Genomic DNA, 10,901 nt, shown 5'->3' with positions numbered 1-10,901 from the left:
GCGCGAGCGTGTGTGTGTGTGCGCGTCTGTCTCTGAGTGAGTGTGTGAATGAGTGAGTGTGTGTGTGTGTGTGAATGAGTGAGTGTCAGTGAGTGAGAGCATGTGTGTGCGCGCGTTTGTCTCTGAGTGAGTGTGTGAGTGTGTGTGAATGAGTGAGTGTGTGTGTGTGTGAATGAGTGAGTGTGAGTGAGTGAGAGCGTGTGTGTGCGCGCGTCTGTCTCTGAGTGAGTGTGTGTGTGTGTGTGTGTAAATGAGTGAGTGAGTGAGTGTGTGTGTGTGTGTGTGTGAATGAGGGTGAGTGTCTGAGAGCGTGAGTGAGTGTGTGAATGAATAAGTGTGAGTGAGTGAGTGAGTGAGTGAGTGAGTGAATGAATGTGTGTGTGTGTGAATGAATAAGTGTGAGTGAGTGAGTGAGTGAGTGAGTGAGTGAGTGAGTGAGTGAGTGAATGAATGTGTGTGTGAATGAATGAGTGTGTGAATGAATGAGTGAGTGAGTGAGTGAGTGAGTGAGTGTGTGTGTGTGTGTGTGTGTGTGTGTGTGTGTGAGTGAGTGAGTGAATGAATGTCTCTCTCTCTCTCTCTCTCTCTCTCTCTCTCTCTCTCTCTCTCTCTCTCCTCTCTCTCTCTCTCTCTCTCTCTCTCTCTCTCTCCAGGTGGCCGCTGTCGGAGCCTTTGCTCTGTTTCTGTCACACACACTCTCTCTCAGGGTCACCTTCCAGTGTGTGTGTGTGTGAGACGCTGCGCGACACACCGCGTCCCTGCGGTAAAACTATCCTTTATTACCAAAGACAAGTTCAATATGATCCTGTTGCTCCGAGAAATCAAACACAACGGCCGGTTCCACAGACGGGGTTTAGTCGAGCCAGGATTAGTTCATGTGAGTGTGTTTTATAAACGTGTTAGAACAAAACATCTCTGTTGTGCATCCTGAGACAGTTAGTGTGTGTGTGTGTGTGTGTGTGTGTGTGTGTGTGTGTGTGTGTGTGTGTGTGTGTGTGTGTGTGTGTGTGTGTGTGTGTGTGTGTGTGTGTGTGAATAAAACATCTCTGTTGTGCATCCTGAGACTAAACCACGTCCCGGACACATATGATCACATATGCAAAGCTTTTTTCTTTGATTTATATATGAATCTCTGTATATTCACAATCAATTTGAGATAGTTATGTAAAAAAAACTTATCAACATCATAAATATATCTTTTTATGACGAAAATCTGTGTTATTTTACTATTATTTATATCTTATTATAGTGTTTATTAATATTTTATTAATAAATTAGCATTTATTTTTATTTATTAAGTTTTATTAAGTAATTAAGTAAAGTTATTTAGTTATTTTGCTGTCCAAATGTGTTTTTGTAAATTTTATTATTATTATTTTATTCGTTTTTTTTTATATATTTCCATTTAGCTTTGTTGTATTTTTATTTCAGTTTCTTTTTAGTTAGTTGGCCCATTAACCCTGTTTTTTAAGTTCAAGTTTCTATCTAATATTTGTTTGATTTTATTTCAGCTTTATTTTGATTACCAAAAATTACTTTTAACAGTTGTAGTTTTGTTTTCAACAAGAACCAGCCAGATGAGAGCATCAGACGAGATGTTTTAATAACATCTGATCTTAGGAAGAGAAAAATGAAACTAGAGTCTGTGAATCAGTTCAGACGGTTCATTTCAGTGAATCGATTCACCCTCTGATTCAGTGATTCGTTAGCATGATTCAGTGATTCGTTAGCATGATTCAGTGATTCGTTAGCATGATTCAGTGATTCGTTAGCATGATTCAGTGATTCGTTAGCATGATTCTCACAGTGATTCTGATGCTTTAAATCTCCTGAAATATTCCTCGACGCAAGAGTCTCGTTTCTCTGATTCTGTCATCTCTCTGAATATGTCTCTTAATGAAATGAGTCCAGTTCTCCTGGATCTCCACACACACACACACACACACACACACACACACACACACACACACACACACACACACACACACACACACACACACACACACACTAACCCAACCCCTAAACCTACCCATCACACACACACACACACACACACACACACACACAGCATCCTCTGGCCCGCGGCTCCAGCGCAGACGCTGTAATAAATAGTGAGCTTTGTTTCTAATTGCATTCGCCGCTGGCTTTACAGAAGTCTATAACTCACAACAGAGAGAGAGTGTGTCTGTGTGTGATGGGTAGGTTTAGGGGTCGGGTTAGTGTGTGTGTGTGTGTGTGTGATGGGTAGGTTTAGGGGTCGGGTTAGTGTGTGTGTGTGTGTGTGATGGGTAGGTTTAGGGGTCGGGTTAGTGTGTGTGTGTGTGTGTCTGATGGGTAGGTTTAGGGGTCGGGTTAGTTTGTGTGTGTGTGTGTGTCTGATGGATAGGTTTAGGGGTCGGGATAGTGTGTGTGTGTGTGCGTCTGATGGGTAGGTTTAGGGGTTGGGTTAGTGTGTGTGTGTGTGTGTGTGTGTGTGTTTGTGTGATGGGTAGGTTTAGGGGTCGGGTTAGTTTGTGTGTGTGTGTGTGTGTGTGTGTGTCTGATGGATAGGTTTAGGGGTCGGGATAGTGTGTGTGTGTGTGTGTGCGTCTGATGGGTAGGTTTAGGGGTTGGGTTAGTGTGTGTGTGTGTGTGTGTGTGTGTGTGTGTGTGTGTGTGTGTGTGTTTGTGTGATGGGTAGGTTTAGGGGTCGGGTTAGTTTGTGTGTGTGTGTGTGTGTTTGTGTGATGGGTAGGTTTAGGAGTCGGGTTGGTGTGTGTGTGTGTGTGTGTGTGTGTGTGTTCAGTCCCTCAGAAGGAGAAGGTTACTGAAGCCAGGACGGTTTATCTCTGAGTTTATTTACGAGCTGAAACTGAACTATAAATGTTCCTCAGAGAGATCAGCCCTAATCCAAATAAAGGAGAGTTTTAGTGATCAAAATACCTAAAAAGGGTTTAAAAAATGTAGGATTGTGGCAACTTTGAAATAAATTAAAAACGGGGGAAAAATTAAGTTAAAACTGAAATAAAAATTAAATAAAGCTGAATAGAAATATTTGTAAAACATCAAAAAGCACATTTGGGGAACAAAATGACTAAATCTAACTAAAAACTGGAAATATACAAATTAAAGCTCATTTAAAACATTAATAAATACTATAAAATAATAAAATAACACTGGCTATAGTGTCAGTTATATGACTAGACTTTAATGACGCCGTCTTTAAAAAGCTTAAAATCACGAGAAAAGTGTTAAAATGATCAAAATAAAGCTAAAATAAAGCATAAATATAAGATTTAAAAAACTTGAATTCAGGAATATTGTGGCAACTAACTGAAATAAAAAGAAGTAGAACAAAAAAAGTTAAATAAAATATTTTTAAAAAAATATAATAAATTACAAATTTGGCGGAAAACATTATTAAAACTGAAAAACTTGACAATATAAAAATAAAAGACTATAAAATAATACTATAAAACAACACCGACTCAAACTAAACTTTTTTGACTCCGTCTTTAGAACACTTAAAAACTTTAGAAAAAACAATAAGAAAAGTGTTGCAATTATGATTATATTGTTTCCTAAATTCTTGGAAGAATCACATTCTCCTGGAATTTTTTGTGATGGTAAACTTTAAAAACCGCAAGTGTATGTGTGTCTTGCTCCTGTGTATTTTCAGAAGTCTGAGTCTCCGTGTCGTTTAGCGTGAGTGACAGCTGTCAATCATGTGTAAACGGAGCGCTCTTCATCTGCGCGAGCTGGAGATCTTGACGTTTGCCTTGCGTTTAAAACGTGTCGTCGCTCATCCGTGTGTGTGTGTGTGTGTGTGTGTGTGTGCGTGTGTGTGTGTGTGTGTGTGTGTGTGTGTGGTGTTCCCACAGGCCACAGACAGTCTGCAGTTCCTCCACCGAGGACGCGTGTACTAATGAAGCGATCGAGATGTGCTTGAGGAATCAGAATATGATTATGAATCATAACTCACGTCTGCAGGTCTGTGTGATGATGAAGGTGTGTCACATGTTCACATCTTCCTCATCATGTGTGTCTTCATCTGCTGGATTGGATATTAAACTCACTATAGTTTTAAATAAATCATTGGTTTGAGGGGATGAACTGCCATTTTATTCATTGTATTTTTATACATTTAAATTTTTCCTCTTGGAAATATTATTTTAAAAACCCTGTAAAGCTACTGTATGATATCTGATCTGAGCTCTGCATATTGAACATGATCTGATAAACCTGTCCGTCTCCTCAGTCCTTCTGTCTCTGATTGACAGTTTAACTCGTTTATCAAGTGAAAGTCTTCAGTTTAACTGTACAAGCGTCTTCAGCTCGTGTCTTTATGATCTGAACTCTGCACTGATTTATCCAGTAAACACGAGAATAACTCGATATTGTTAGTAATATTTCAGCTGGACTGGAGCAGGTTTACTTGATTATCCATCATCATTTATGATAAAAATATGAGTATGAAATATGAAAACCAGATTTTTTTCTGACAATTATTTCGCATGTCAGGCTTTACAGGGCCGATGACATCATCCTCCAGGAAGTGACATCATTTTGGAGGGAGAAGTGTCAGTGAGTGTCAACAGATCTGATGAACTCTGCTATGGTTTATGGTGTTGGTTTGTGTCTCTAAAACACGATAGTACATATTCCCCGGCGAATGAATGATCGGATGAAATGTAAACTTAAATGCAAATAGAGTCAATTTTCCTTTCATGTTGAGTTGAAATTACAACATAAGCTTGAAACGAGTCGTCTCTCTTTGTGTTTTCTCTCTCCGCCGGCCTGTCTGAGATCCGGGAGTAATGTGAACACACACCAGACACGATGGCACGAGAGATACGGCTCTTCACGAGAACAGGAGGGAGAGAGAGAGAGAGAGAGAGAGAGAGACACTGAGAGAGAGAGAGACACTGAGAGAGAGAGAGAGAGAGAGACACTGAGAGAGAGAGAGAGACTGAGAGAGAGAGACACCGATACAAAGAATGAGAGAGAGAGAGACAGAGAGAGAGAGAGAGACTGAGAGAGAGAGACACCGATACAAAGAATGAGAGAGAGAGAGACAGAGAGAGAGAGAGAGACTGAGAGAGAGAGACACCGATACAAAGAATGAGAGAGAGAGAGACAGAGAGAGAGAGAGAGACTGAGAGAGAGAGACACCGATACAAAGAATGAGAGAGAGAGAGACACACAGAGAGAAAGAGAGAGGTTGTGTGTTTTGTCGGGGCCACCGACCGCAAAAGGCAATTCCAATTTGTCGCGAGTGTGTGTGTGTGTGTGTGTGTGAGTTAATGAGGCGAGTGTGTGAGCTCTCACTCATCCTGCCAGCACCGGCCGATCGCTCTCTGATTACTATAATGAAACGGTCAGGGCATTATTAACCGAACGCCACCACACACACACACAGAAGAAGAAGAATCACGCCCAGTGTTGTCACCGCATCCGTTCAGCCATTCGTCTTTCTGTGTGTTCTTCTAGAGCGAGAGCGAGACGGAGACCTTTTCCAGAGATCCGCGCAGATAAACACGACCCGGGCGTCAGGTGTGGGACTTTTATTATAGATGGAGATCTTGAGAGCAGATGTTAGACAGATGTAGGGATCTAAGATGGTAATCTGCTTTAATATTTCTTGGGAATACTATTTTAAAAAGCCAGTTCCATAACCCTGTAAAGCTGCAAGTTCTAAGGCCTCTAAATGATGAACATGATCTGATAAACATGTCACTCAATCTACAGTCCTTGATTTATATCTAACAGCTTTTATTATAACATTCCATACAAACGTTACTTGAATGAGAACGTTACTTTTGAGACGTTAATTTACAAACGTTACTTGAATTGGAACGTTACTTTTGAATTGGAACGTTACTTGAATGAGAATGTTACTTTTGAATGAGAATGTTACTTTTGAATTGGAACGCTACTTTTGAATGAGAACGTTACTATTCAATATGAATATTAATTTTGAATGAGAACGTTATTTTTGAATGGGTACGTTACTTTATAATGGGAACGTTACTTTTGAATGAGAACGTTACTTTGGAATGGGTACGTTACTTTATAATGGGAACGTTACTTTTGAATGAGAACGTTACTTTGGAATGGGAATGTTACTTTTGAATGGGAATGTTACTTTTCAATATGAATATTAATTTTGAATGGGACCGTTACTTCTGAATTGGAACGTTAATTTTGAATGAGAACGTTACTTTTCAATATATTATTAAAACTACAGAGCTTTAATAATAAACTAAGCATTTAAATATCATCTTACTTAGACATATTATTGGCAGATATTGATATTTATGTGCATGTTATGCAAGTCTCTGCTGTACTGTTGTAAAGATCTCAGTGCTGTAAATCTGTGTTCACAGGGAGGATCTTCAGGATCTCAGCAGATGTGCAGATGTTGCTCCACTGAACAACGGAGAAGAAACATGCGAGGTAAATATTACTCATGTGCCATCACTAATGTGCAGTTCTGATAAAGACTCTCTTCATCCTCAGAGAACTGATCTACAAATATGCTTTTGTTTATAAGGCACTTTATTCATAAGGTCTGTTATTCTATCTCACATCCTAGATAACAAAAATGTTGTAATATGTTCAGAAGTATATTCTTAGAATGTTTTGCTGATGTTCCATTACGTTTTCTGATTGTTCTCTGAACGTTCAGAATGTTTTTTCTTTAACATCGAACATTAAGGGAACATTCCATTGTGTCATTCTTCAGTGGAATGGGAATGTTACTTTTGAATTGGAACGTTTTCTTTTGAATGAGAACGTTACTTTTGAATGAGACCGTTACTTTTGAATTGGAACGTTACTTTTGAATTGGAACGTTACTTTTGAATGAGACCGTTACTTTTGAATGAGACCGTTACTTTTGAATTGGAACGTTATTTTTGAATTGGAACGTTACTTTTGAATGAGAACGTTACTTTTGAATGAGAACATTACTTTTGAATTGGAACGTTACTTTTGAATTGGAACGTTACTTTTGAATGAGAACATTACTTTTGAATGAGAACATTACTTTTGAAGGTTGTCGGCTGTTTTTGGACTAAGGAAGAGTTCTGAAACCTCTCAAAAGAAAAGATTTCTGTATCTTGTGTGTTTGTAGACTTAGTATACATTTGTATGCACTCGGTGGACTTGCTAGTAAATTTCACAAATATTACAAAGAAACTGCTTTGAAATAAACATGAATTTTTTCAGTATAGAGACTATAAAGACTGAAATAGTATTTTCTTGTAAAACATACATTAGATAGATTGATGTACAAATGACCTTCTTTATAATAATCTTTGTTTTATTTACTTTAACAATATTTAGTTACGTAGATGACAACAGAATGGTCATTTTCGTGTGAATTAAGTGCAGAAATCGATGTGTTGTCCACTTAATAGAGGAGTTTATCTGGATTACACACAGGACTCTTCATCAGTAAAGGAGCGTCTGTAATGCGGTTGATAAGAAGTTCCTCTTAAGCACTCACAGGTAATAAAGAGTCTGAGATTGGTCAGTTTACCGCTGCTAGTTAACATTAATGGCTTCAGTATTGCTTTTCTGATTCACGGACCGCACACATATTATGGACATCCACAATCGAGCAGTCGGATCCGATCACAAGCACTCGAAGGTTATGGCCCTGTTTAAACTAGAAGCTCACGGTCTGAAGCTCACGGTGCGAGCGCACTTTTGCTAGTTTAGCGTCAGGAAAATCTCTATTCTCTGAATGAGTAATGAGTGTTTTGGGCGTAACGTGAAATAAACCAATCAGAGGCTCGTCTCCCATTCCCTTTAACAACAGGAAATACTGCATCATTGACTTTAGAGCAGGTTCAGTCGCTCAGCGGCTCGTGTATCTCAGTTCCTCAACACTGCAACACAAAGTGCTCTGGGTCAGGAGCCGGAGACACAGATGTGCCGGTCTCGATGCTCCGGGTCAGGAGCCGGAGACACAGATGTGCCGGTCTCGATGCTCTGGGTCAGGAGCCGGAGACACAGATGTGCCGGTCTCGATGCTCCGGGTCAGGAGCCGGAGACACAGATGTGCCGGTCTTGATGCTCTGGGTCAGGAGCCGGAGACACAGATGTGCCGGTCTTGATGCTCTGGGTCAGGAGCCGGACACACAGATGTGCCGGTCTTGATGCTCTGGGTCAGGAGCCGGACACACAGATGTGCCGGTCTCGATGCTCTGGGTCAGGAGCCGGAGACACAGATGTGCCGGTCTCGATGCTCTGGGTCCGGAGCCGGACACACAGATGTGCCGGTCTCGATGCTCTGGGTCAGGAGCCGGAGACACAGATGTGCCGGTCTTGATGCTCTGGGTCAGGAGCCGGAGACACAGATGTGCCGGTCTCGATGCTCTGGGTCAGGAGCTGGAGACACAGATGTGCCGGTCTCGATGCTCTGGGTCAGGAGCCGGACACACAGATGTGCCGGTCTTGATGCTCTGGGTCAGGAGCCGGAGACACAGATGTGCCGGTCTCGATGCTCTGGGTCAGGAGCCGGAGACACAGATGTGCCGGTCTCGATGCTCTGAGTCAGGAGCCGGAGACACAGATGTGCCGGTCTCGATGCTCTGGGTCAGGAGCCGGAGACACAGATGTGCCGGTCTTGATGCTCTGGGTCAGGAGCCGGAGACACAGATGTGCCGGTCTTGATGCTCTGGGTCAGGAGCCGGAGACACAGATGTGCCGGTCTCGATGCTCTGGGTCAGGAGCCGGACACACAGATGTGCCGGTCTCGATGCTCTGGGTCAGGAGCCGGACACACAGATGTGCCGGTCTCGATGCTCTGGGTCAGGAGCCGGACACACAGATGTGCCGGTTCTCGATGCTCTGGGTCAGGAGCCGGACACACAGATGTGCCGGTCTCGATGCTCTGGGTCAGGAGCCGGACACACAGATGTGCCGGTCTCGATGCTCTGGGTCAGGAGCCGGACACACAGATGTGCCGGTCTCGATGCTCTGGGTCAGGAGCCGGACACACAGATGTGCCGGTCTCGATGCTCCGGGTCAGGAGCCGGACACACAGATGTGCCGGTCTTGATGCTCTGGGTCAGGAGCCGGACACACAGATGTGCCGGTCTCGATGCTCTGGGTCAGGAGCCGGACACAAAGATGTGCCGGTCTCGATGCTCTGGGTCAGGAGCCGGAGACACAGATGTGCCGGTCTCGATGCTCTGGGTCAGGAGCCGGACACACAGATGTGCCGGTCTCGATGCTCCGGGTCAGGAGCGGGACACACAGATGTGCCGGTCTCGATGCTCCGGGTCAGGAGCGGGACACACAGATGTGCCGGTCTCGATGCTCTGGGTCAGGAGCCGGACACACAGATGTGCCGGTCTCGATGCTCTGGGTCAGGAGCCGGACACACAGATGTGCCGGTCTCGATGCTCTGGGTCAGGAGCCGGACACACAGATGTGCCGGTCTCGATGCTCCGGGTCAGGAGCCGGACACACAGATGTGCCGGTCTCGATGCTCTGGGTCAGGAGCCGGACACACAGATGTGCCGGTCTCGATGCTCCGGGTCAGGAGCCGGACACACAGATGTGCCGGTCTCGATGCTCTGGGTCAGGAGCCGGGACACACAGATGTGCCGGTCTCGATGCTCTGGGTCAGGAGCCGGAGACACAGATGTGCCGGTCTCGATGCTCTGGGTCAGGAGCCGGAGACACAGATGTGCCGGTCTCGATGCTCTGGGTCAGGAGCCGGAGACACAGATGTGCCGGTCTCGATGCTCCGGGTCAGGAGCCGGAGACACAGATGTGCCGGTCTCGATGCTCTGGGTCAGGAGCCGGAGACACAGATGTGCCGGTCTCGATGCTCTGGGTCAGGAGCCGGACACACAGATGTGCCAGTCTTGATGCTCTGGGTCAGGAGCCGGAGACACAGATGTGCCGGTCTCGATGCTCTGGGTCAGGAGCCGGAGACACAGATGTGCCGGTCTCGATGCTCTGGGTCAGGAGCGGGACACACAGATGTGCCGGTCTCGATGCTTCGGGTCAGGAACCGGAGACACAGATGTGCCGGTCTTGATGCTCTGGGTCAGGAGCCGGAGACACAGATGTGCCGGTCTTGATGCTCTGGGTCAGGAGCGGGACACACAGATGTGCCGGTCTCGATGCTTCGGGTCAGGAACCGGAGACACAGATGTGCCGGTCTCGATGCTCTGGGTCAGGAGCCGGAGACACAGATGTGCCGGTCTTGATGCTCTGGGTCAGGAGCGGGACACACAGATGTGCCGGTCTCGATGCTTCGGGTCAGGAACCGGAGACACAGATGTGCCGGTCTTGATGCTCTGGGTCAGGAGCCGGAGACACAGATGTGCCGGTCTCGATGCTCTGGGTCAGGAGCCGGACACACGGATGTGCCGGTCTCGATGCTCTGGGTCAGGAGCCGGACACACAGATGTGCCGGTCTCGATGCTCCGGGTCAGGAGCCGGAGACACAGATGTGCCGGTCTTGATGCTCTGGGTCAGGAGACGGACACACAGATGTGCTGGTCTCGATGCTCTGGGTCAGGAGCGGGACACACAGATGTGCCGGTCTTGATGCTCTGGGTCAGGAGCCGGAGACACAGATGTGCCGGTCTCGATGCTCCGGGTCAGGAGCCGGAGACACAGATGTGCCGGTCTTGATGCTCTGGGTCAGGAGCCGGAGACACAGATGTGCCGGTCTCGATGCTCCGGGTCAGGAGCCGGAGACACAGATGTGCCGGTCTTGATGCTCTGGGTCAGGAGCCGGACACACAGATGTGCCGGTCTTGATGCTCTGGGTCAGGAGCCGGACACACAGATGTGCCGGTCTCGATGCTCTGGGTCAGGAGCCGGACACACAGATGTGCCGGTCTCGATGCTCTGGGTCAGGAGCCGGACACACAGATGTGCCGGTCTCGATG

At 45.5% G+C, this 10,901-nt stretch overlaps 1 long non-coding RNA gene across 1 annotated transcript; it reads left to right on the top strand.

Moving 5' to 3' along the window:
- The first annotated feature begins 3,865 nt into the window (after positions 1–3,865).
- Positions 3,866–5,543, top strand: LOC307006868. The gene is made up of 3 exons (XR_013799535.1): positions 3,866–3,987; positions 4,501–4,563; positions 5,470–5,543. It is a non-coding gene; the product is annotated as an uncharacterized lncRNA (long non-coding RNA).
- Positions 5,544–10,901: the final 5,358 nt, after the last annotated feature.

This window comes from Phoxinus phoxinus (genome assembly GCF_949152265.1).
Source record: "Phoxinus phoxinus genome assembly, chromosome: 11".
NCBI classification, from domain to species: domain Eukaryota; kingdom Metazoa; phylum Chordata; class Actinopteri; order Cypriniformes; family Leuciscidae; genus Phoxinus; species Phoxinus phoxinus.
This window is presented reverse-complemented; position numbering and strand designations above follow the sequence as displayed.